At 35.5% G+C, this 25762-nt stretch overlaps 1 protein-coding gene across 1 annotated transcript in view; it reads left to right on the top strand.

Annotated features, from left to right (window-relative positions):
• LOC129941702 (serine-rich adhesin for platelets) overlaps window positions 1-25762 on the top strand; it is a 426963-nt gene that overhangs the window by 173604 nt on the left and 227597 nt on the right. The gene's annotated exons all lie outside the window — the stretch shown is intronic.

The following is a 25762-nucleotide window of genomic DNA, read 5'->3' as shown; positions in this document are numbered from 1 at the left end:
GTGAGTTGTCAGCTTTAACTGAATGAATATTGAATACGTTCCACATCTCATGATGATGATGGGTTTTTCCATTTGTATATCCCGCAGGCATCGAATATAAAATGAGTTAAGAAGTTTATAATAATTTTTGTCAATAAAATCCTTCTTATGGGGAATTTTATATCATATTTTTTCTCTTAACTCAATATTGGCATTTAATTTTGCTATAACAACCTGTGCGTCGGTTTATCAAAAATGTCCAGAGACACAGACAACTATGTATCTTTTTATCCGATCTTAACTTAATCCCCTCATAAAAATGAGCGAAAAACACGATCTAGCGATTAGAAGCGAATGAGACTTAAAGATTTATGATAAAATGACGTGTTTTGTTTTAAATGGAAACAACAAAAAATAGATATCATCAAAAACCAATAAAAGAAAAAACCATTTATTGATTTGCATGTTAAACTTTAAATTTTGGAATTCAAAGGTTTTTGCATTGAATTATGCGTAACCATGACAAAAAGAAACTATTTGGATAAAAAAAAACGCAAACTTTCGACTTTGAATTTAATATTAGTTTACGAGGTAAGATTGCCGAATTACAATCGTTTAATTCGAGTATGATTATAAATATTGAATTAATTTGAATTGCTAATAATAATTTTTTGCAAAGAAACTTAAAATTCAAAATTTGTATTAAAACGTGTTTGGTTTTTATATTTTTGATTATTTATAAGCGTCTATGGCGCCACTAAAGCTACAAGATTTCACAAAATAAAATTAGGGTAACGCTACCATAAATCGATCGTCGAAAACACAAAACGTTTTCGGGGAAAAAATATGTACGATTATTAAAAGTAGTTATCATTTTTGAATTCCCAGAAAAAATAGAACGGTGTCAAATCCCTTGATCTTGTTGTCCAATTGACGTTTCCAAAATGTTCAAAACAAACAAACGAGACATCAAATGAAAAATCCGCTGCATTTCAAATATGGATCTGAACGGTACAGAATGAATGCGTTCACGTGAATAAAAGAACACCGCACAGTATTACCGACGTTACCGACATACACAGATTCTCAACGAATGAAGAGCAGAATAATGATCAGTGAAAATTCAAGTAAAGTTCTCACCGATAATTAGCAGAATAGGCCTTAAAGTTTTATAAATAGAAAACATTTACCTGACATTGAAGTAAGCTTCTGAGTTAAGAGGTGTCAAATGTCAGCACTAACAACCTGAATCCACAAACTAAATTGCCCTTTATTTTTGTGATTAAAATATGAAATCTGAACAAAGCTTCTGATGCAAACTTTTGATATGAATCTTGCTTATACAGCCCTATTCTCCTATTCGGGTTGAATTTTTTCTGAATTTGCCCTAATCAATATTCTGCTATTCATTCAAAGTGAATCTGTGTTTGTCGGTAACGTCGGTAATACTGCGCGGTATTCTTGTTTATGTGAACGCATTCCTTCTGTACCATTCAGATCCGCCAATGAAATATAGCAGATATTTCAATTGATGGTTTGTTGAATGTTTTAAGCAATACTTACTTACTTACTTAAGGTGGCGCTACAGTCCGGGGCGGACCTGGGCCTCAACCAACATGCGTCTCCAGCCAGCTCGGTCCCTAGCTAGCTGTTGAGGTCCTCTCCTACCTGGGTGCGCCACCTGAGTTGCGGTCTTTCTCTACTGCGCCGTCCCTCGGGATTGGATTCGAAGACTTTCCGGGCTGGAGCGTTGATGTCCATCCGCTCTACATGACCTAAGCCGTTGGTCTTTAATTCTGCTATCTAGGTAAGTGTCGCTGTACAGCCCGTACAGTTCGTCGTTATATCTTCTCCCCCATTCTCCATCTATGCGTACGGGACCAAAAATCACCCGAATAATTTTTCTCCAAGGCCTCAGCGCCATGAATGAGAACCGGGATGATGAGTGTCTTATAGATGGTGATTTATGATGCTCGAGAGAGGACTTTACTTCTCAATTGCCTTCTAAGTCCAAAGAAGCAGAGATTTGGAATAGTTATTCTTCGTTTGATTTCAGCCCTGGTGTCGTTGTCTGCATTAATAGCGGTGCCTAGGTAGACAAAGTTCTTAACTACCTCAAAGTTATAGCTGTCCATGATGACGTTTTGCCCAAGACGTCGTCGTTCAGTGTCCTTTTTTGATGACAGCATATACTTGGTCTTGCCCTCATTGACCACTAAACCCATCTTCTTCGCTTCCGTCGCAATGCTCAAAAACGCTCCACTGACATCACGCTTTGATCTTCCAATTATGTCAATATCATCTGCGTATCGGAGTAATTTTATGGACCTTTGGAAGATTGTGCCTCTAGTGTTGACTGTTGAGTTTTGCACAATTCTTTGCAGAACGATGTTGAAGAAGTCGCATGACAGCACATCGCCTTGTCTAAAACGTTTTTTGACAACAAATGCGTCGTGAAGATCTTTTCCGACCTTGATAGAGCAACGTGCATTCTCCATCGTCTTTCTGCACAAACGGATAAGTTTGACAGGGTTGCCAAAACTAGACATTGCTCGATAAAACTCTTCCCTATAGATGCTGTCATACGCGGCTTTAAATTCGATAAAGAGATGGTGGGTATCGATTTGAAGCTCCTGGGTTTTTTCCAAGATCTGCCGTAGTGTGAATATTTGGTCGATAGTGGACTTTCCTGGTCTAAAGCCACACTGATAAGGACCAATTAGGTTGTTGACGAATGGCTTCAGACGTTCACATAATACGGCAGAGATGATCTTATACGCAATGTTAAGGAGACTTATACCTCTGTAGTTGGCGCAGTTTAGAGGGTCTCCTTTCTTATGTATCGGGCACACTATGCTGAGATTCCACTCATCGGGCATGCTTTCTTCCGATCATTTTTTGAAGATGAGTTAGTGCATGCTCCGTACTAAGTCATCGCCTGCTGCTTTGAATAGTTCGGCAGCGATGCCGTTTGCTCCAACAGCTTTGTTTGACTTAAGCTTAGATATAGTTATCTTCACTTCGTCAATGTCGGGTAGGCGGAATTGTTGATCTGCGTGGCCGAGGTTGAGTGGTTCTATCCCCCTTACAGCGAAATTCGGGTCGTCATCGCCGTTATATAATTTGGAGAAGTGATCTTTCCATACTCTCAGCATCGACTGCGGTTCTACTGCGATGTTCCCCTGATCGGCTTCGGTTCATGGCTGGTACCCTTGGGAGGTTTTTTACCTTTTGGTAAAATTTACGAACCTCATTCCTGTTGTGATATCCCTCTATCTCCTCCATCGCGCGCTTCTCATGCTCTCTTTTTTTCCATCTAAGAAACCGGTGTTCCTATCTCCTCTTCTGCTCGTAGAGCTCGCGAGCAGCTCTAGTCCTTTTGTGCAGCGCCGTTTTGTATGCCTCTTGTTTCGCTGCGTGCGCTTGCCGGCATTCGTCGTCAAACCAGGGGTTTCGCTGTGGTGGCCATGTGAAACCTAGCACTTCAGAGGCGGCATCTCTGATGGCTGCAAGGTAATGTTGCCACTGGTTTTTAATGCTTAATGCAGGCAGTATAGGACTCCTTAAAAGGAGAGACTCGATCGGAAAAGGACATGGCAATCTCTTGCGATTGTAAGAAATTACCTATGGGACCGTACAATTCAACTAGTATTTGATGATTTCAAATCTGATAACTACAAAATAAACGCTTTTATTCGTTTAAAATTCAAGTATAATTCTCGTATTTGGACTGGTGTCCTAATAACGTTTTTATGTCTGTTAGATAGAATTGAAAAAAAAGCTTTGAAAATTATAGGCGATCGTTCAAAAACTACGTATTAATACGAAATATCACTTCTTGGAATGGCCATCACTTTACCCTTGAGCCCAATTTCGGACGTGCTGTTAAGTACCTACAGGGATTCTTTCTTTAGCTGCTTTGCACGAATGTCCAATGCTCTATCAGGCTCAATGTTTCCCTCCCATTACAATTTGCAGACATTCAAAACCAATGTCCATCGGTTTCTCCATTCTTATCGTATCCTCATTTCCATATTGCTCGCACTGTGTCTAGTCATTATCAGGGCATTTATATCCCCTGATGATTTAAAGAACCACAATCAACGATAGGATGTTTCCGCCAGAATTACATATCGCAACAAACTCGCTTCCCTTGTTAAATTACATTTAGAAATGAGAAGAAAAGTATATCTCTAATAATTTCTTGAAATATTCGGATGCCTTGATTATCCGAATACCGGAAGCAAATCCACATTCAGGATTGCTGGCTTCAACAAGACATTCAGAATTGTGGGGTTCGACAAAACTTTTATGGTACTGACTTTGATGCCTGTCTCAAATGTTAACTATCTAAATATTCAGATACAATTTCAGGGCAAGTTGTGATGTAAATTGTTTCCCTTTTTCGTTGTTTGGCAATTTGGATAATTTCCGAGCAATAATAGGAAAGAATAGATATTGCTAGTTTCTTTTTCCCTTTGTTATTATGATTCAGAAATATTTCAAATTTAATTCTTACAAATTTATTGAAGCCTACAGGTCTCGTCAGCAATCATGGGTGGTCAACAAAATCTTACACTTCTAGCTAGTTAAGAACTTCGAAATTTATTGCTTACATTTTGTAAGTTCCAACTATAAAAATATAACGCTAAATCCATTAAACTTGCCGTCATCATGCATGATATGAATATAAGCCTTAACCTCTGCACGATGATGGTCCTTAAATTTTATATCTCATACTCATTTACATAAAATGTACTTTTTTTTCTTATTTTTATTTCTTTATTTATCTGCTTTTATATTTTCTTACTTATTGTTAAAAAAAGTCAACAACCATAAAAACGCGTCCATTTGCTAATGCCCATAAGTTATCGTTTGTTGCATTTATTAAAAATATCAACAACAGAAAAAAACTGCATACCTAACTCGAAAAGCAATAAACAAAAAGTCATAAACTTTAACTCCAACATGTCATTCTTAAAAGCCACTGCTTGCGCATTCTTCAAAAGCAAGCTTATGATTTGAACCCATAAAATAAAAACTAAGTAACACTCAAACTACATCACGACGACGACGTTATGAAGAAAAAAAATAACACCCAACCATCAACAAAACCGGACTCATTTATATTCCTTTAAGCTCATAAACGAAGGTATTGTTGTATCTTGACACATGTGTCAACAATACCACCAACAACAACAACGGCAGCACCAACGCCAACAGTGATTGACACATTTTTTATCACCGAAGTATCTCACCAACAAAAGCAATCTCACTTCTTGACATCAAATAGATCACCGAAATTATGCAAACACAAAAGAAAATTAAGCACGCGGCTGTCAGAGATTAGAGAGCTCGCGCGTTCTTTATCTTTATTATATTATAGAAGCTTGACGCCGCCGGATGAATACTTAGATGCTGAACGATGCCAATGAATGGATCTACGCATACAACACGAAAAATGAGATATACAAATTGCATCATCATCAGTGCAGATCTTTTTTCTCGCTGCAGTGTTCATTTAAGTGTTACAAATTAAAAGTACAACGTGTCGTTTACCTTGAAGCACGGAAGAGAAGAACGATCTGCAAGGGGTTCAGGGAGGGTGGATAGAGCGGTTGGTCGTGGAGTTGCGAGCTGAAGCAAATCTGAATAAGGAACGACTGCTGAATGCGTAGGCCACCGCTCTTAACCGCAATCATCAGCCACCCGGCCAGCACGATCACTCGGTGCAACTCGATATCTAAATAACCACAAAAGCACATGATTCACCATTACGACCTGCAACACCTTCGTTCAACCACTGGGCTCTGCGCAATAAAATCGCACTGCAATCTGCACTGCAACTACTGGAGTGCATTGGTTTTTAGATGCATGCAGCATGTGTGAGCTCACCTCTCCCCCTTTTCAAAGTCAATGATCGAGTCTATACTCTCAAGCCCAAGATCATTTCAGCTGAATGGCTCAACGCATCACACAAACAACACAGTCGGTTTTAGTTGCTTTTAATAGGCTTAATCTGTTTATTTATTCCTCAGTGGTGCAGCCAACCACCACCCCCTTTACACCCCCCCCCTACGCCCCTCCAAAAAAGAACTGCGCAATGGAATTGCAAGAATCGGAAAATATTGATGCTAATCACTTTTATTATTGAGATCCATAAATTGTGTACTCAATTCAATTCCCTGAATGGCTTTAAGTCGTGGGGAAAAAAGCAGGGTAAGAGATTTTCATTTAAGACTCGAGCACACTCTTCTCAAGCCAGCTGCCAGCCCATCATCATCTATATAGCTTGTCTTTCTTGTGCATCATCAGCATCACCCTCAACTGCAGGGAATAGGGAAAGAGCGATAACGCGTATCTACGCAGCGATTTAGATGAATCGCATGCTCACTGCACTAAGCTTTGTATTTTTGTATCTTTGTTGTTGTAGTTTTGTTTGTAGTTGAATATGGAGGAGATGTTCACAAATCCTAAATTATAACGCCCCATACAAGCTAGATATGAAGACGACATGGCCGACTAAGACGACTGTGTCCAAACGAGCTACGACGACGAGGACGTAGATGCTCTTTGAAAGTGGTCAGTCTTACCTCTTAGCACACCACATCACACACTACCACCGTTCGTTGGTATTGCATTACACACTGCTGTGCAAAAAAAAAAATTAATATCGAATATTTTTATGAAAACTTCAATGTCATGCATTCATACTGTCAATTTTTCACAATTTCTGACATTTTTACAGTTCTTCCAATTTTCCATCACGATTGCATTTCTTAATTCTAACTTTTTTCGTTATCATTTTAAAGCAGTATTACTGATAGACTGTATTGTCATTGTGTAACTTCGACAGACTGTAGAGCAAGTTTACACTATTACAGTGTCATACAGTAACACTATAAAAAATCCAGGATATGAGGGAACAACTGTAAAAGCGAGTTAAATTAGTCTTCTAGTCAAAGCTTTTTCTATTATCTTTTTTTAGCTATTATCTTTTTGGCAACACTGCTGGTTTAAACAGCTGACACACGTTTCGTGTTTTATTTCACTGTCAAACATATTCTGTTTGGTCTATAATTTTACCATGAATCGGCTTACAAACGAACATCGCTATTAAATTATTGATTTTTATTATCAAAATGCGTGCTCTGTTAAGAAAGTTCATAGTGCGCTTCTTTACCGAAAAATTGTGTTCAGCGACCAAGTTCTTTTTGGACTAAATGGGTACGTGAATAAGCAGAATTGTCGATTTTGGAGTGAATACCAAACAGAAGCATTACAAGAGCTACCAATGCATCCAGAAAAAGACACAGTTTGGTGCGGTTTATGGGCTGGTGGCATCATTGGCCCGTACTTCTTTAAAGATGATGTGAAACGTAACGTTACTGTGAATGGTGAGAGCTACCGTGAGATGATATCCAACTTTTGTTTGCTCAAAATGCAAGAGCTTGACTTGCATTACATAGGGTTTCAACAAGACAGTGCCACGTGCACATAACACGCGCAACAATGGACTTATTGAGAGGCGAGTTCGATGAAGAATTTATTTCACGATCGGGGCCGGTCAATTGGCCGCCTAGAACATGCGATTTAACGCCTATAGACTATTTTTTGTGAGACTATGTTAAAGCTCTAAACAGACAAGCCCGCTTCAATTGACGCATTGAAAGACACCATTGAAGCATTTATTTGTGAGATACCGGTCTAAATGTTGGAAAGAGTATGCCAAATTGGAATAAGCGGATTAAGCATTTGAGGCTCAGTCAAGGTCAACATTTGCATGAAATACTCTTCAAAGTAAAGGTATCATGCATATTTAGAAAACACCTTCAGCTGTTATAATTTAGTAAGTGCTTGAAATGTCCTATGAGTAGAGTTTGAACATCTTTTTGAGATATCTGAGTGAATCTGGATTGCAGTGCTTTGATCAAATTTAAAGTCTATATGTAATGTAAGACAAGAGTTTTTACTTTGTAAAACAGCAGGAGGCTGAGAGGTTTTCTCTTAATTATTTATTTTTAAGCTGAAATACCAATCGATACATTTTAAGTGGACAGCAGTAACATACCAAAAATTGTTAGACAAAACAAGATTCCTTTGCTTTGCTTTTCGGTGTATTTATCAGTTCTTGCTAAAAGTGTTTAAGTCGGGATATGTGATTTTAAAAATCCAAATCTCAAACACACAAAGCTTAAGGTAGGATTTTCCCAGCTAAAACTTTTTAGCTTAGCCTGTTTCTTATTTTTATAGAAAAGTTGGTCCTGTTTTTTTTGGTGTTAGGTTTAGATAGCTTAAGATTCTTCTTAATGAAACTTAAACTACTATTTACAAGCCCCATAGGTAAATTGTTGCACAATTAAAGTGTAACACATCCAAATTGTAATATAGCCTTTCCTTATTCCAACTCAATCTTTGCTTTAACTCACACTGTAGCTTTTTTACCAAATGAATGTTACGGTTAGCACATACTCGTACTTTTGAACTCTTAACTCTTGGCAAATGCCATCATCGCCATCATGAGCTCCAGCACATCTTCGATTCATTAAAGAAAAAGAAGTCAGCAGGTGTCGATGGTATACCCAACATTATACTACCACATTTACCTCAGGAAGCTGTGGTCAATTAAATCACTCTGTTTAAGACCGCTCTGAATAATGCATATTATCCGGTCTGTTGGAAAACGGCTGTGGTACATCCTCTCCCGAAAAAGGGAAAGGACAACTCCAATCCGGCGAATCTCCGGTAGTAAGTATCAGTAAGGTATTCGAGAAGGTTATAAATAGAGCTCTGTCCAAGTGGGCTGAGAACAACAAAATAATTCCGGATAATCAGTTCGGCCTTAAGGAGGGATATGACACTATTCATGTTGCGTCTAAGCTTGTTCTGATATCCAGTGGAACAAGGCTAAAAGACAATGTACAGTTGCTTGTCTGATTGACTTGGAGAAGGCTTTCGACACCGTATAGTAAGAAGGTCTGTATCTTAAGTTTAACAGTCTTGGCCTAAGTAAACCACGTTTTATATGCTTTATGACATGTTTAATAGTAGACGGTTTATTGTCAAAATTGGCAATGTAACATCTACCAAAATCTTTGATATAAAAATGGTCTTCAACAGGAAGCTGTTTATCTGATCTGATAGCAAGTCTGACTCACGCAATAGCGTACGCTGACGATCTAATTATGTACAGAACGGCCCCAAAAAATTGAGGTTATCAAGACACTTTTGCAGGGTGATTTCGACAAGATTCAGCAGTATTGGGATGACTGGAAGTTGAAAATCAACATTCAGAAAAGCGAAACTATTCTGTTCAGGACTCCGCTGTATGGAGCCTCAAGGGATACGAGAAAAAACTGGAAAAATCTAGTGATCATTGGACCAAATCGACAGCCACTGCCAAATAAAAGTGTAGTAAAGTACCTTGGCATCTGGTTGGATCAGTACTTGTATTTCGACAGACATATGAGTGCTGCTCTGGCCAGAGCTAAGCGAGCCTTTGCCCTGACAAAACGGTTGTTTTTTAGCATTCATCTTGACAGCAGGGTGAAGGTGATTTGCTTCATGGCCCTTATCCGGCCGATGATTGCCTATGGGTGCGGTATGGTTAAACGTTGTCCCATCTGAAATGGAAAAGATTCGGGTGTTTTAGAGACAATGTCTCCGACGTTGCCTTGGATTACAAAGATCACCAGAGTCGTAGTACAAACATTACTATTCCAACCAGGTTCTATAAAAGAGAGCCAACATAAAAAGAATAGATAATTTTGTGCTGAAGCTTGTTAGGGGTCACACTGCGAGAGCGATGGGGCTTACTACCTTAACAATGAGTACTACGAAAGCGCACGTTTAAGTGACAACATTTCACCCGAAGCTTTTCTCTATTTAGACAATCGAGGGCTGATACAGGATAGGGAGGCGGTTCTGCTAATCTACCGTAAAACTATAGACAGGCGACTCCTTAACAGTCGAGACGTCATCGCACTGGAAGGAACCGAGTGCCTTCGGTTCAGTAGGACTGTTTCCGATAGGGACCAAAGAGATAGGGTGAGGCAGGAGAACCAGCTTTGGTGGCTTCAAATTGGGAATGTCATTTAAAGTTGTCTAGGGCGTTTGGTCTTGGCCGGCTTACATAGGTTTAAGGATTAGGTTAGGGAAATAATGTAACAGTATGAACTTTTACACGTCCTAGTTTTCCAATTGTTCTATCATAAAGCTGTTAAAATGTCACACTTTTAGACTCTGTGAAGTTGTTGAAAACCTAAGACATGAAACTTACAAATTTTACAGTGTCAAACTCTTCAGTTAAAATTTTGTTACACAGCACTGTGAATTGCATTCAAAATGCACACACATGTTGTGCATGTCATGTTGGTTGCATCTTTGCTGACCCTTAAGGATAATAATCTGCATTAACAAATGTGACCGCAGAACTCATGAAGTTATTATTATGATTATTAACACTGTTTAAGTGACTTGTACGAGTGGAGTAGTTTTTCAAACAATCTATAGCGTCTTGTGCGCGAACGCGAGGGACTGTAACATTGTCGGAGACTTATAAAAACTGCGCACATGCAACATTATGGTGCACCCGTAGAGTGCCTCATTATTGGTGATTTCTATTGAAGCAGAGATGTTGCCCAATGGTGAGGCATAGGTGGAGTTGGAGGTGGATGGGAGATTATAGTTCTCTAATGCGCTATGGCTCGGTGATGGCATTAATAAGGGGTATATACAAATAACGTAACGACTTTATCTTTTTTCAGAAAGTCACAGAAGAGGATACTTTTGAGCACACAAAGAATTGAGAGAGACTCTTTTTGACATGACACATTTATCTGCAAAGTCCTAAGAGTGTGTTATTATTACATTATTTGTGTTGTTTGTGAGATGTTTTTTGAATTCTTTGTTTTCATTTTATTGCGGTCATTTGGAAAGATGATTTATATTGTTGAAAGACTATAAATTTAGTTCTTTGTTATTGTTATTGCATTAACACTGTAATGTATAAGTGCCATAAAATAGGCAAGTGTAAATAGGCAGTTTTATTTCATGCTACTTATACTTAAAGATATCTCGGACAGTGTTTGTGATTTAAATAGTAATAAGTTTTGTGGTGAAGTGCGTTTTTTGAACTCAAAGGCTGAGTTTACATGAAGAAACTTAATTTTTTTGAATTGTGCAGCTTCACATTGTATGACGCCTTTACTTTAGGTACATGGCTGAGTTTACACGGTGTGACATATTTTCCGTGATAGTTTTTTCTCATCCAGAACCAAAGATTATGACAGCATTTACACGATGTGTTTTTAAAGGTTAATGTGGTGTTATTGGCAATAGATTCATTTCAACGTGTAAACGTGAATCTACAAGAGTAACATGACGATTTTTTGACAGTTGACGTGTAAACATAGCTGCATCAAAATGTAACAAAGTTGTCAAACAAAATTTAAAAAAGTTAAAAATGATTTCCTGAACGTTAAGTATAGGATTAAGTGAAAAAATGTTTGTATTTCACACAAGCCAAATGTGACTTAGCGTGAATCATCTGACATTGCGGAAAGCTGCTTGGTGTTACGAAAATGTATGGGTTTGGTCTTTAGGGTAGTCATAAGCTAATTTTTGGCTCTAAGGAGAATTTACTAGCGGAGAAATTTGTACGTCTCGATTTAAAATACAGAACCCAGACCCTTCTCTTATCAGCAACTTTCATCACTATCATTCCTAATGTACTTTACTGTACGAATGGTTCAGATGTCTAATATAAGAAAACTATAAGGAAGTACTCTTCGGGAGTTTATCAATGTGTAGGTTCAGATGACGTAAGGAACTTGAAAGTAAGGCAAGTTTCTTGTATCTTATTGACCAGCTGCCAAAAAAACTACCTTCTGACTAAGACAACTTAAATGGAGAGTTGACTAAAAAGTAAGTAAAATTGAGTCCATTTCTGTCAAAATGACAGTTGATCATGTTTGTTCTGAAAGCTGAACTTTATTTCTCTGTGATTTATTAACTTTATGCACAATTCCATTTGATGTTTCATGAAAAAGGGCTCCAGGGAAATTTTTAAATGAAATATGTAATATTTCTTTATAAAACAAAATACAAATTGTGATGGACTTGTAGCTTTTCTGAGGAGTGTTTTGTAAACAAAAATGTTTTTGTACTATTAACTGAAGTAAGAGGTTTCTGAAGAAAGGTTCTGATTTTAAAATTCATGACACTTGAAAAACTTTCTAGTTGCTTTGGTCAAAATGTACGTTCAAAGAATGAAGTTGATTGCAAATGAAGTCCATTATGTTGTCTAAGCCTGCCCAATATCTGATGTGCCAACTGCCAAAAAATTGTCTTTCAATTAGGGAAAGTTTACTGGAAAGTTATTCAAGAAAAATCTCCCTAAATATCAACTGAAGTTTGCTTATGTCAAAATGACAATCATGTTTTTTTTATTCAAATGAAAGCTGAACTTCATTTTTGTAATTTTTTTTATTTTTTGTTCAACATTTCATTTAACGTTTTTTGTTAAAGGAAAAGAAATAAGTAATACGAGTATATCTTTACATTTCCAATGGACTTGTAGCTTGCCTGAGGAGTATTTTGTAGACAACAATGTTAGTTTAGCAAAGTTAAGAGTTTAACATTTATGGCACTTAAAAAACTTACTAGTTGTGTTGGTCGAAATTAACGTTCAAAGAATGCAGTTGACTGCAAATGAAGTCCCCTGCGTTGTCTGAACCCGTCCATTGCCTCGGAAAGTCAATGCTTTTTTAACCTGATTTCACAGTTACACGAACTAAATGTCACAATATGTAGGGAACTGCATGTGGTCTGCGCTGTAATATGTCAATGTGGATTTCTTTTTAACATAAGGTTTTCAAAAGAGACGTTTTTTTTAATATTAAAAGAAAAGAAATTAGGGAAATTAATGGAGGTTTATTTCATTTTTAAGAAGAAATCAATGGAAATGATGTAAGTCAAATGGCCGCCATGGGCTACTCGTGCAGCATTTTATCCTTCTCATGACATTTTCGATATCCTATTCAATGATTTTACGACGTCCATATTTAAGTGATTAAATTGGTTGTGCCCATCATAGACTTTATCTTTCGCCTAGCTCAAAGAAAAAAGTCTTAATGCATCACAAAATCTCGCTGGTCAATCGAGAAATAACACGGGCAAAAAACTTTCCTACAAAATTACAAACTGTGACTAAAAAAGCGTTCTTGAAACGTGTATTTCTCCATTTTTATTAATGGTTTAGTGTTTTACTTGTCAAATGTCAAAAACAGACAGATTTAAAAGTGACGTCTGTTCTTATATGAAAACCATTCATAAATACAGAAAATATGAAAATTAACTGACAAACAACACAACATCATGGCCGACATGAACTGTCAAAATCTTTAAGTTTTTATTGGTAAGCTTTATAAAAGTCAACTCCTCTGAACCAGTATCTAGTTATTAAGACAACGCAAAGTATGGCGACTGCCAACATTATTCTTTAATAATCAAGACGCCAAATTGTGATGGAATTCTCCGAATAATCGATAACAAAAAACAACATGAATTTTGTTTGCCCTGAAAAACTCTACAAGGAAGACAATTTCTATATTTGGAAAGAGATTTATGTTCACTTTTTGTTTTCTTCATTTTTGTCCGTTTATTTTATGTGGAATACGCAATTTTTTAATTGGATTTTTCTGTTGGAATAAAAAATCAAATTCCAATATTCTTCGAAAATATTCAATACCAAATCAAATACCTACTCATTAAATTCAACTCACATAAATCTACCATGAAGACAAATCCTTTCAAACACACCACATAGTCGTCATTCATCCATCCATCCGTCCTAAAAAATTAAAGTGCATTCACATCGTTGTTGGTTTCCATCAGCAATCGTGGGCTCCATCAAATGCAGCGCAGCACTGCACCAAGCATTCTACTATACGCTACGCAACGCTTCGCATTAAATAGTATCGCTACGCTCGCTATCGCATTGATGTACCTGCCCTTCACTATATTCAACTCATAGCCCCTGCAGCTACCAACCAATTACGCTTGTCAATCGATATCGTATACAAAGTCGTCATTTGTCAAAGTGTCTTAGTCCATTATGCCGGTCACGCACTACTTCGACGTTCGACCGGCCAAGCAGCGCATTCTCTGGTATTACACACTCTCTCCACCCTTTACCTTTGCCGTGTTCCACCATCATATGCACAACAACCTCCCGCTTGGTCATTTGAAATTGAAATTCAGACTTAAAATTGTCACGTTTTGTCCAACACTGTCCCGTAAATGTGGTGTACACGGTGGATTAACTAAACCTACATATAAAAGCTATAGCAAGCTAGCTAGCGGGCGGCATGCGGTTCAACAAACGATTAGGCATTAGGGAACCCTGTGGCATTTCAGTGTGACCGAACGTCCGTCTCCCTCTTCCTTCCCGTCGTCGTCATAGTCATAGACATCGTCATCATCACCGTCGTAGTTGTTGTTTTATAATATCCCGCGCGTTTCTGAGGTAATAATTCATTTTAAATGCGCGTTTAGTGCCAGATAACATAACAAACGCCCAACTGATCGGCAACATCGATCTTTTTTGGAATATTCTTTATGGTCCGTTTAGAGAGCGAGATCTTCAGCTTATTCAAACTTCCACAGTATAGATATGCCTCTAGAAGATCGATGCACGACTGACGACAACGACCGATGAATGAATGGACGGACGGAACGAAACACGGAATACAGCAAACGCAACCGACCTACTTTTGGGCACCCATCACATCGTGTCATTGATTTTTAGTGTGCAATTTGTCTAAAACCAAATCTTCCGAATAAATTTTGACTTTTTCTCGTTAAATTTAAATGTCATATAAGTTAGAATCTATGGATCCACCTTCGTGGAATCGAACAGAACAGAGGCGTTGCCACTATAAAACTACAACGACACACCACGTTCTTTTCGTCTCATATATTCTCGCGCAGCTGTTGAAGGTGGTGTCACTGTCAGCCAGGTTTGAGCTGTGGGTGCGAGCGCGAATCTAGAATAATTAAATGCTCTAAATGGAAAATAAATAAAACCCCCCATACACCTCTCCGATAGATGGAGCGAGCGTAGATTGGTGGAAACTGAGACGACTGACGTTGTGACGTTTTGACGGTTTAAATCACTCACGATGATGTCGATTCTCGAACTTGAATATCAAATAGGGAAAGTGCGCGTTGAGCGTCCCATCCATGTGTCAGAACGTACCTATTTTGTCGTTCGATCGATGCAACCGAGGTTTAAGTTGTTGTTTTGATGCGTGAAAATGAAAAGACGGGTGTAAGTTTTGTTGTTATTATTTTGTTTTCTTCTTTCAGATTTTGGACAAATATATCTAAAATGAATGGTAAGTTGTTTATGGAATAAGGCAAGTTGTTTGGAAAAGACAGACAATTTGAGCGTTGTGATTTTGCTGTTTTAGGTGTTAAGAACACTTTCCATTGGGAAAATTTAATTGAGTCCAATCACACGAAGATTATACACGATGAGGTTTATATCTTTCTTGTTATTCGAGTATCGTATCAAATTGTTTTTGGATATTGGATTTAAAATACAAATTGGGTGTGAAAACGTTCTTAAAATAATAATAAATGATTAAGATATTTCGTTGTCAGTTTATATGCCGTTAAGTACTGCGATGTAAGAAATTATTAATGAGAAAAGGTGTTTTGGAGACTTGCAAGAAGATATTTTAACGTAAGGAAGTCTTTAAGAAACTTTAAAAACACTTGAATTAATTAAAACAGAAGTAAACTATTTATAAGTCATGGTCTAAACCTTAACCTTTTTTGCAGGCCGACACACTTAAGCTTTAAATTACTTTTATTTCTTTTTTTTTATAAAAGATCAATTGGAATAATAATCCTAAAATTAATGGATCATTATTTGCTTTCACTATAATTATAACTTATATCTTCACAGGTCATTATTTTAAACCGTATTATTAGGTTTAATTTGTAGGCAAGTTTGTAATTAAAATGGTAATTCACTGACCCTCATTAGTCATTAATAACTTTTAAGAACTACCTTAAGACTTTACCAATCACGCCCTTCTGTCAATCAAAGAATTCAAAAATTCCGTTGAAAGTTATTAATAAAAACTTTTAAAGGCGTTTAGCTCCTATTAAATGTGTATTTATGTCGATCAATACAGCATTGGAAGCCGATTTGGTTGTTTATAGTCAATAAGTCAAGATTTTAGTTTTAAGGCCTCTAAACGAAGCAACATTTTGTAGGAAACTGCTCGTGTCATCGTGGAGTAAATGCACGAGTTTAAAAACAGTTTATATATAAATAAGATTACTTAGCCTTTTATCAATAATTTTGTTGCTTCTTCTTGAAAACTTAAGGTACCTTTATGCAGAATTTTTTGTTATGGTTGAAAAGTAGTAAAAAGATAACATAGATGATTGTCAACTGAGCGTGCATTATGATGATGAAGTTACATTATTTTATATCGTCAATTGCAAATGTCAACTTATAATTGAATAAGATTTTAAATGACAATTGAGTTTGACAATTGTAAAATACCAGTGCTACCGACTTGGAATCGCTAAGTATTAAATTTTTTAATGGGGGGGAACGATCATTCACACGAAAGTCAAGTTTTACATGGTTGTAAAATTGTAAAATTGACTAATCTTGAACCGCTTAATTGCATCAGTTGGTCATTTAAAAATGAAATATTCATCACAATTAATGCCACTGCCGACGCGACGATGAAAACTGAAATTGCAAATGACAGAAAACAAATAGCAAGGAACGTCATTTTGTAATCTGTTTTGAAGTAAGCAGTACTGCCAACTTCAGTGCTTCCAAGAAATAAAACCGAGTACGAAGAGTTCAAAGAGATATTTTTCAATTATCAAACTTCAATGATTGTTTGAATTTAGCTTGAGTCCAAGTTAAAAAATTGACAGATATACATTTTTTTAAAAGTACTTTCCAAGAATGTATTACAATAATTTAATGTCGTTGTCAGAAATTATAATATATCGTTACAAAAAAACGATTTCCGTAACCTAATTAACAAATTATTCTGCGTCAATAATTTTCAAAAATTTCTTGCTTAAAAGGTGTCTTTTTTTTCGTTAAACTTTCCCACGTCAATTGCTTATGAAAATTAATGCAGTTTAGTATAATTAATTGTTTAGGAATGCATTAATAGCCAGAACCATTCAGTGATTAATATGTTTGTTGAAATTCAATGACTAAACACATTTCTCATGTCAATTAATTATGAAATTTTCCTTGGGAATATATTTCCTATTTTCGAAAATTGAGAAAGTGAATGATGATCGAAAGTTTTCGACGGAATTTATTGGTAGAAAAATAGGAAACATTTTAGGAAAATACTTCAATCATTGAAAATTACGATGACATTTGTTAAAAAGTAGTTTTGAAAAAGATTCTTGATAGGGGAGAAATTTTGGAGTGAAAGGAATACTCAAATCTTCATGTCTTACAAAGTTTCCATATTTTTCTTAGTTTCCAATTTTCATAAACAAGATAAGTTGCGACACATGTCATTGCAACTTGACGACACAGTCGGATTAATCTTCTGACGAAAACAGTTACAAAAAGTCCTGGACAAAATGGGAATCCGTGTGGTACTTCAGCTTTAGTCTTGGTGCAAATTGCTTTTTTGAAGAGCTTCAAAAATATACGAACAAAATTTCTAAAACATTTAAATATTAAATTAGTGTTTATAGTAAATCGTCCAGAAATGAAATGGCTATTTGAAAAATTAAATTCACTTAAAAAATGGTACGGTTTTTAATCTTTAATCATTTAACTAAAATTTGGCGAAACCAAAACCTTTGTTACTTCTTTTTAGTTACATCATAAAATATACAGAAACAAAGTTTCCATATTTTTCTTAGTTTCCAATTTTCATAAATCTTTATAAAAATGTAGACAGTGTAGCAATAAGTCTTTACCCCTCCCTTATAACCCATTTCTGCAATACATCATTTGGGCACACATCCTGATGAAAATAAACCTCATTTTTGATTACATTAGAATATTTAAGTTGATATAAGTTTATACACAAATAAAATGCACATCGTTAGGTTAATTAAGGGCACATACGCATTTAAAAAATTTAATACATAAATATTTAAAATTGGGGATTGTCCCAAACATTAATTTGTCCTCATAAATCTTTATCTAAACCCAGAGGCTTAACCTTTTTGATTAAGTTCGATATTTTTTAAAATTATCTATAAGCTGATCAAGCTTACGGAACTTAGTTCCAGTCAAACCTAATGAATCCCAAAAAATTAACGCCCATTCTGAAGCAAACCCATCCACAGAGAGATTAAATGGATTTTGGGAAAACTGCTTTCACAACAGTTAAAGACATCTATTAAAAAAAGGAAGGTACGAAAAATTTCCCATAAATTTCGTTACAGAAATAAATGATTGCAAAATATCAAAATGAAAGTGTCTTCGGTTTCCCACACCCCATTATCATCGTTGGGGAGATAATAAAGTTCCCAAATCGGATTGCGAATGATCGCCAATTAAACCCCCTACACACTATTACCGAAACGAAACTGATCATATCCATAATCGTTCCCCTTCATTCAAAAAACAAACAAACCAAAAAATAAGTGTTGTGAAATCGCTTCTCACCAAGATCGAAATGTGAAAAGAAAATCTTCCATAATGAACGCCCGCCGCCGTGCCATGCCGCTGGAATCGTTTCTTATAACGTGCTTCATCATCATCATCAACAACAAATAAACGATTATAACGAGGAGGCTAATATACATTCCCCATCATATAAAATATATAAAAGTACACCCTCAAGTTATAAAAACGAAATGCAACATTGGTTTCGAATTCGGATGCTGGAACCGATGCGATGCGTCGTTGGTTGTGCCCCCAAAAACACAGCGCAACGAACAAAACCATCACATCAAGAAGGTGCGTACACTCTTAACACACCCGGGCATTGTACACATCGCACAGAGGAGCTTTACCCCGAAACAAGGCACAAAAACACTGCGCCTCACCTCATTTGGCGCGGTGCGTGGGAGTCCTGTGTTGATGATCCCCGATCCCAAAAAGCGATCGACAAAAAACCAAGAAGGAGCAATCTCCTTTGTGGGTAATGCAGTGCGCGGTGTGACGGTGCCGGAAGACGGAACCTTACAACAGCACCACTGTTCGCAGTAAAACTCTTTTCTTTTTATTTGTTTATTACATTTTGGAATAGGTAAGAAAAATTACGTGAATCATCTACGTTTTGTTTTCAACACTTCGGAGTGTGTTTCTCACTGTTCGGAGGCATTCAAGTCCCAAGCTATACCTTACTCACTGCGCTGGGCTGGATGGCGGCTGGGAGCAATAACTTTTTCCATGAATAAATAGGAGTCATTTCTCTAGATGCGTCTATGCGAGTATTTTTGTTTTATTGTTGTAATATTTGAATAAAAATGGGCTCGTCAGAATTAGGTAGGCATGTATATGCATTTCCTGTGAGCTACGCTGCTGTGCGGTACGATCCACGCGGTATTTCCCAACAATATTCTCATCGTATCAACCCAACGAACGAACGCAACAAACAGCGTGTCAAGACCTCTGTTTTATTGAAATATCAATATTTTAATATGCAACCGAATGGATTTCATACGAAAATAGACCCGCAATAAAAATGTTTTTTTGAATTTTGTTTTTTAATTCTTAAAGTTCCGCCTGATGAAAATTGGGAAATTACAATAAAACACCCTATCCAATGTTTGACATATGTTGTGAGTCATATTCTAGATGACATAAAATGTTGTAAATTCTAAACTGGTTAACTGTTAATGTTTTATTTGTTGACGTTTGACATTTAACATCTTATTGGTTGTCATTTTGAAGCTGATGTGTCATGTGGAAAAAGAGATTCAAGAAACATGTGTGTTTTTTTTCTGAACATAAATAAAAATGTATTTCACCAAGAACAACTTTTTTGGGTTTGAGGAAACAAGAGTAATAATTTAAGGCGAAAAATGTTACAGAAAAACTGAGTGAACGAAAAAACAAGACAAGTTGCAACACATGTCATTGGAACTCGATGAAACAGTCGGATTGATCTTCTAACGAAAACAAAAAAAAAAGTACTGGACAAAGTGGGAATCCGTGTGGTACTTCAGCACTATTCTTGGTGCAAATTGCTATTTGTAAGAGCTTTGAAAATATACGAACAAAATTGCTAAAACATTCGAATATTAAACTACTGTTTATAGTAAAATGTCCAAAAATGAAATGGATATTTGATAAATGTTGTCATTTTACTGGGCAAATTTCGTTTGTTTTCATGGGTTTTCTCTTAGTTTTTTACACTGACGAGGTGTCAGAGATTTAAGAGACTGTCAAATAAAGCTATACTCTATAGCTTTGGTGTAAAGGTTACAACGAAGTAATCTGTTAAAAAGTTTTTAATTTATCAAACCTTCTTGTTAATCGAGAGCTGGTGCAATAGTTTACAATGGTTCAACAAGGAGTCAATAGCTTCAGTTTAAATCAGAATCTTGGATGATATTGCAATGCAACATTAGTATCTGAGATATTGAGATGACTGTTCAAATTTCAGCTCAATCTTCTGAAAATAAGAGTAAACGCAGGAGAATTACAGAAAAAGCTTAGGTCATACTCACACTATAACGCCAAACCGTTTTGTTCGAATTCAAATATTTCGAAAATTGGTAACATTTTGCAATTTTAGAATGAATTTGAGTAAAAGCCTTGAAAAAATAAGGAAACAAATGATTATTTTGTAGGTTTTGTGGTAATTCTTCTAACGTTAAATGATTATATGGGATATTCAAAAGAAAACATTTAAGTCATTTATTATGACGTCAAATTGATTTTGAGTACACAATTGGTGTGGCCACAGATTTCATATTTTTAAAACAGTGCATACTTACTTATAAGATTACTTCTAAAAAATGGTTGATAACCTTTCTACGAAAAGAAAACTCAATGTTTGTCAGTGTCAGTGCTAGTATTCTATTGAAAAACAGTATTTTTTGTCTGTGTTTTCTGTGAGATATTCGAAATTTATGAGCTCAAGAAGTATTTCGAAGGCAAGGATTTTTAATGACCAACAGAGTATACGGCTTTCGTAGCAATAGATTCACTGGTGATCTGATGGCTTATATTACCGAACAGGGGAACAAATGGTCACATCGTTTTGGAGCAAGTAAGATTATTGGACTTGATATTTTAAAAGAATTTGATAGGGTTTGACATCAGGCTTTCTAATCAAAATTGCATGCCTTTGTTATATAAGAAATTATCTTTCAGACCTTTCAAGTAGGCTTAGATGGGTTTAAGTAATACAAATAATGCTGGTGTGCCTTAGGGCGCTGTTCTTTCTCCGACACTCTTTCTTTTTTGAACTTTCCATAGGAAGTTATTGAAATGGGTCCGATTTGTTAAATTGAAAATCTTGACATTTCTCGACGTTTCAAGGTCCGCGACGTTTTTTTCGTCTTCCATAGCTCAAGAACCAAAAGAGATATCGATTTCAAATAAATGTTGTTATACAGATAATAAAGCAAAAATATGCAGAAAGGGCTCTCAAGAAAATTGCGTGATTGGTTTTTACCATAGCAGTTTACAATTTTAGTTAACCCTAAATATGTTACAAACCAAAAACGCTGTAGACTTAAATTAGATTGTATATAATATACTGTAACGTGATACCAACCAAGTATATTTAAAAAAAATCCAATTAACAATTAAATTTTTGATAATTTAAAAAAAAAAACTGAAAACAAAATTTGTCACCTCGAAAATTTTACAAACACAAAATGATTTTATAGCCAAAACAATTGTATACAAAGAAAAATAACTTTTTCAACATTCCTTAAAATTTTGAGAAAAATCGAATTGGTAGTTTTTTTTCTTTAAATAAAATCTTAAACAAAACAAATAATAAAAGTTGGTAAAAATTGATTTTCGACTGAAATATCTTTTCAAAACTTTGAGATATTGGCTTTAAACTACTTTTATTTTTTCAAAAACGATTGTTATCAACATTCAAATTTTGAGAAAAGTCTAATCGACAGTTTTTTTTTTTACAAAAAATAAAAACTCTAAAGAAAATTTAACAAAAAATGGTAAAAATTAATTTTTGACTCAACATCTTTCCAAAAATTTGAGATTACGGCTTTCGACTTATTTCAACTTAAAAGAAATATTGTTTTCAAAATTATGAAATTTTTTGAGAAAAATCGAACTAACAGTTTTCTTACAAAAAATAAAAACCTAAAAAAACATTGCTCAAAGTTGGTTAAAATTAAATTTCGACTCAAATAGCTTTTCAATAATTAAAAGTTTTTTCTTCAAACTTTTTTTATTTCACAGAATAGTTTGTTTGTCGATATTTAGTAGTTTTTTTTTATAAACATCCAACCGTCCTTTTTTTTAAAAACATAAAATCTAAAAGAAATAGTACGCAAATTTGGTAAAAATTGATTTTCGGTTCTTGATATCTCTCGAATAAATTTCATTCATCCAATTTGTAAAAATTTTAGAAATGCTATTAAAATTGGTAAAAATTGTTTTCGACTAAAAATCTATTTAATAGATTTTCAAATTAAATTATTTCTTTATGTGAAAAATATTGTTCGTAATTTTAAGTTTTTTAAGAATAATTCAACTGACAACTTATCTAACCCAACTTGAAAACCTGCAAACTTTTAACCAAGACAAAAAGGATGTTAAGTTATCAGTGTGGGTCGCATCCCAGCCTTTTTTATATATGATTTCTGCCTGAAATTCTAATCTACTTAGCTGTTTTGCTGACGATAGTGTCCTTAGTTTTTCATATCCGTTTTAAATTCACAATTCTGCTCTTCACAATTCTAACCTAGATACCATTGTTAAAGGGGTAATCAAATTTAATGCGTCCAAAACTCAACGCTGCTAACTGCCATTACAACACAATTTACCTCTTTTGTCAGTGCTCATGAGTGGCACTTGCATCAAGGAGACTGAAAGCCTCTCAATTCTCGGTATGTGTATCTCCAACCTTCTCTTGTAGAAGGATCACAAGGGCGGTATCACTTAAAATGTCACAAGATGCTTGGTTTCCTAAGACGAATCAAGATGATATTCTCCCCTCTGATATGGCTGTTATTTATAAGACTAATATAAGTCCAAAGCTTGAGTATAACTCATCTATGAGCTGTTGCTGTAATTTAATCAAGTCTTTTGGGCAGTATTGCATGTTTGTTCATTTCAGACCCTTGAACGAAGTCATAAAGCTATGCAAACTGTTATACTTTTGCCTAGAAGAATGCTCAACAGTACAGAGATTTGTTCCATATTCGTGCTACGCGAATGTGGAATGATTTACCACACTCTGTCTCTCCCAGTCATTACAATATTCAGAAATTTCAAACCAATGTGCACCGACACCTCCATTCTTAAAGCTCACACTGTGTATCAGCTATGTGTCATAGTAAAAATAAGTTGGCTCAACAGTTCGTTTAGAAATAGGACCTATTGACTTATAAATTTCAACCAATCCTAGTTTACAATTAGGAATATGTAAATATTGGGGGATATTTTTTACTAATTTAGAAATCTAAGGACAATTTTTTAGAATATCCCACTTAAACCATTTATGAATTCTTGGAATCCTTTTACATTTGAGTTTTTCGATTCCCTTTAGAATTTGAGGAAATCCTAGAAAATCATTTCCCTTTTCTGCAAAATTATTTCTCTATATGAAACTTCATTCTAAGTCAAATTACGTCTCTGATAGCCGTGCGTTTAAGCCTTGACATTAATACCAAACTTAAATATTCAATAAAACCATTCAAAAAAGGTCCGTGTTATTCTTCATGATGAGTTATTACTGTTTTTTTTTTAACTATAATTACGACCTTATTGCATGCGACATAACATAAATATCAAAACGATGTCAATGTTTCCTTCCATATTGTAACATTAACCATACGTTAACCTTTATTAAAAACCTTCTCATGCATGGGACACCCCCATCGGATGTTGGCTCAAGGCATATTACAACGAAAAATTGAAAAAAAACGACTGCAATTTCCGAAAATAATATAGTTTCCCTCGTCGAGTTGATTGCCGGAATAAATTACCCTCAGATGTTTGCCGAAGCGCATTTTCCACTAAAATTCATGGACAGTGAAACACAAAAAGAAAAATCTAAATTAACTACTTTTGAATGCATTCCACATCCGGTAGAGGTTCTATTGTACATTATTATGTTCTGTGCATTTTAATAAAATCCAAAAAAAAGGGTTGCCATTCGGCACGAAATTATTCCCAAAAACCAACAATTGACAATCACCGCAACCTCAAAAAAATGACAAACCTTTTTAACAACTCACGATTAAGCATGAGAACCTTGAGGCATCTCGAGAATGTGTTATGTGCTTTAAATAGGAATGACAGAAAATACAACAAAACAAAAAAACTTAAAGCCGATCTCCCACTTAAAATGTGTCTCCATATTGTCATCTTAGGCAGCCATCATTCTTGTTGTTAGTGTCATTATTTTTATTTGGTGTTTTTCTTTTATTTGTAATTTCAATTTTTCCATGGTTCAGTGAGTTTTCCACTTTTCCAGTTGGTCGCGTTGCTTTGTCGGTTTTAGGAGTATATTTTATTTTTATTTTCTGTTTGGTTTGTTTCAATATTTTTATTTTGCAATGGAAACTTGCCCCTTGTTGTCATGTATATAATGTTTAGTTATATGGATTATGCAACACCTGTCAGAAGCTAGGTAGTTGCAGTGTGGTACTCGTCGGCGTGAACTAATTGTGCATTGCAACAACAAGGTGAAGTTAGCTACTTCATAGGAGTGTAAAGAACAAAATGTATTGCCGGTATGGCTACGCCCGATCGTGGTCGCGTCGTCGTCGTCGGTCGGTACGGTACCTGTTTGCAGAGTTCATAAGTAGGTTTAAGTTTGCTTATGGACTTATAGTATTGGAAGACGAGAAAGTTTTATTATTTGCAACAATCACGTGAAGATTCATTGACAGGTAGATTTGTTGACAGATGTTTGGTATTGATTGATGAAAGACACTTTTGATGGAGAGTGAGTTCAATATCTTTGAATGAATCTTTTAACTTCACAATTACGAGTAATAGTCAAATGCATTAATTTTTTAAAATTTATAAATTAATACCGAAAACAAAGAAAATTTGAAAAGTTCAGACCACATGAGGGACTTGAAAGTAAGGTAAGTTTCTAGTATTCTTTGGTCAGCTGTCAAAAATGCTTTCCAGTTAAGGCAACTTTATTGGAATGTAGACGGGAAAGATAGTCACGAAAAATCTTCCTCACTATGAAGCCAATTCCACTTAAGTCAAAATGACGGCTAATTATGGTTGTTCAACTAACTAAAAGCCGAACTTTATTACTCTGTGATTTATCTATTTTCTGCACAATCCCATTTTATGTTCTATGTAAAATGGTTCTTTGTCAAATTGTAAAGAAATAAATATTTAAAATACAAAACGTAAGTTGAGATGGATTTGTGGCTTGCTGAAAGGTTATAGACAATAATGTTTTAAGTAGTTTTTGACCAATTAGCTGAAAGTAGAGGTTAGTGAAGTAAAGTTCCTTTACTAACTTACCTTAGTCAAAATTTACGTTCAAGGAAAGCAGTTGACTGCAAATGAAGTCTTTTATGTTGTCTAAACCTGCTTATTAGCTTTTTCACTCCGCTTGAAATGTCATATTAGGCT

The sequence above is a fragment of the Eupeodes corollae genome, chromosome 1 (assembly GCF_945859685.1).
Source record: "Eupeodes corollae chromosome 1, idEupCoro1.1, whole genome shotgun sequence".
In the NCBI taxonomy this organism is placed as follows: Eukaryota; Metazoa; Arthropoda; class Insecta; order Diptera; family Syrphidae; genus Eupeodes; species Eupeodes corollae.
Note: the sequence above shows the minus strand (reverse complement) of the source record. Positions and strands in the feature narration are given on the sequence as shown.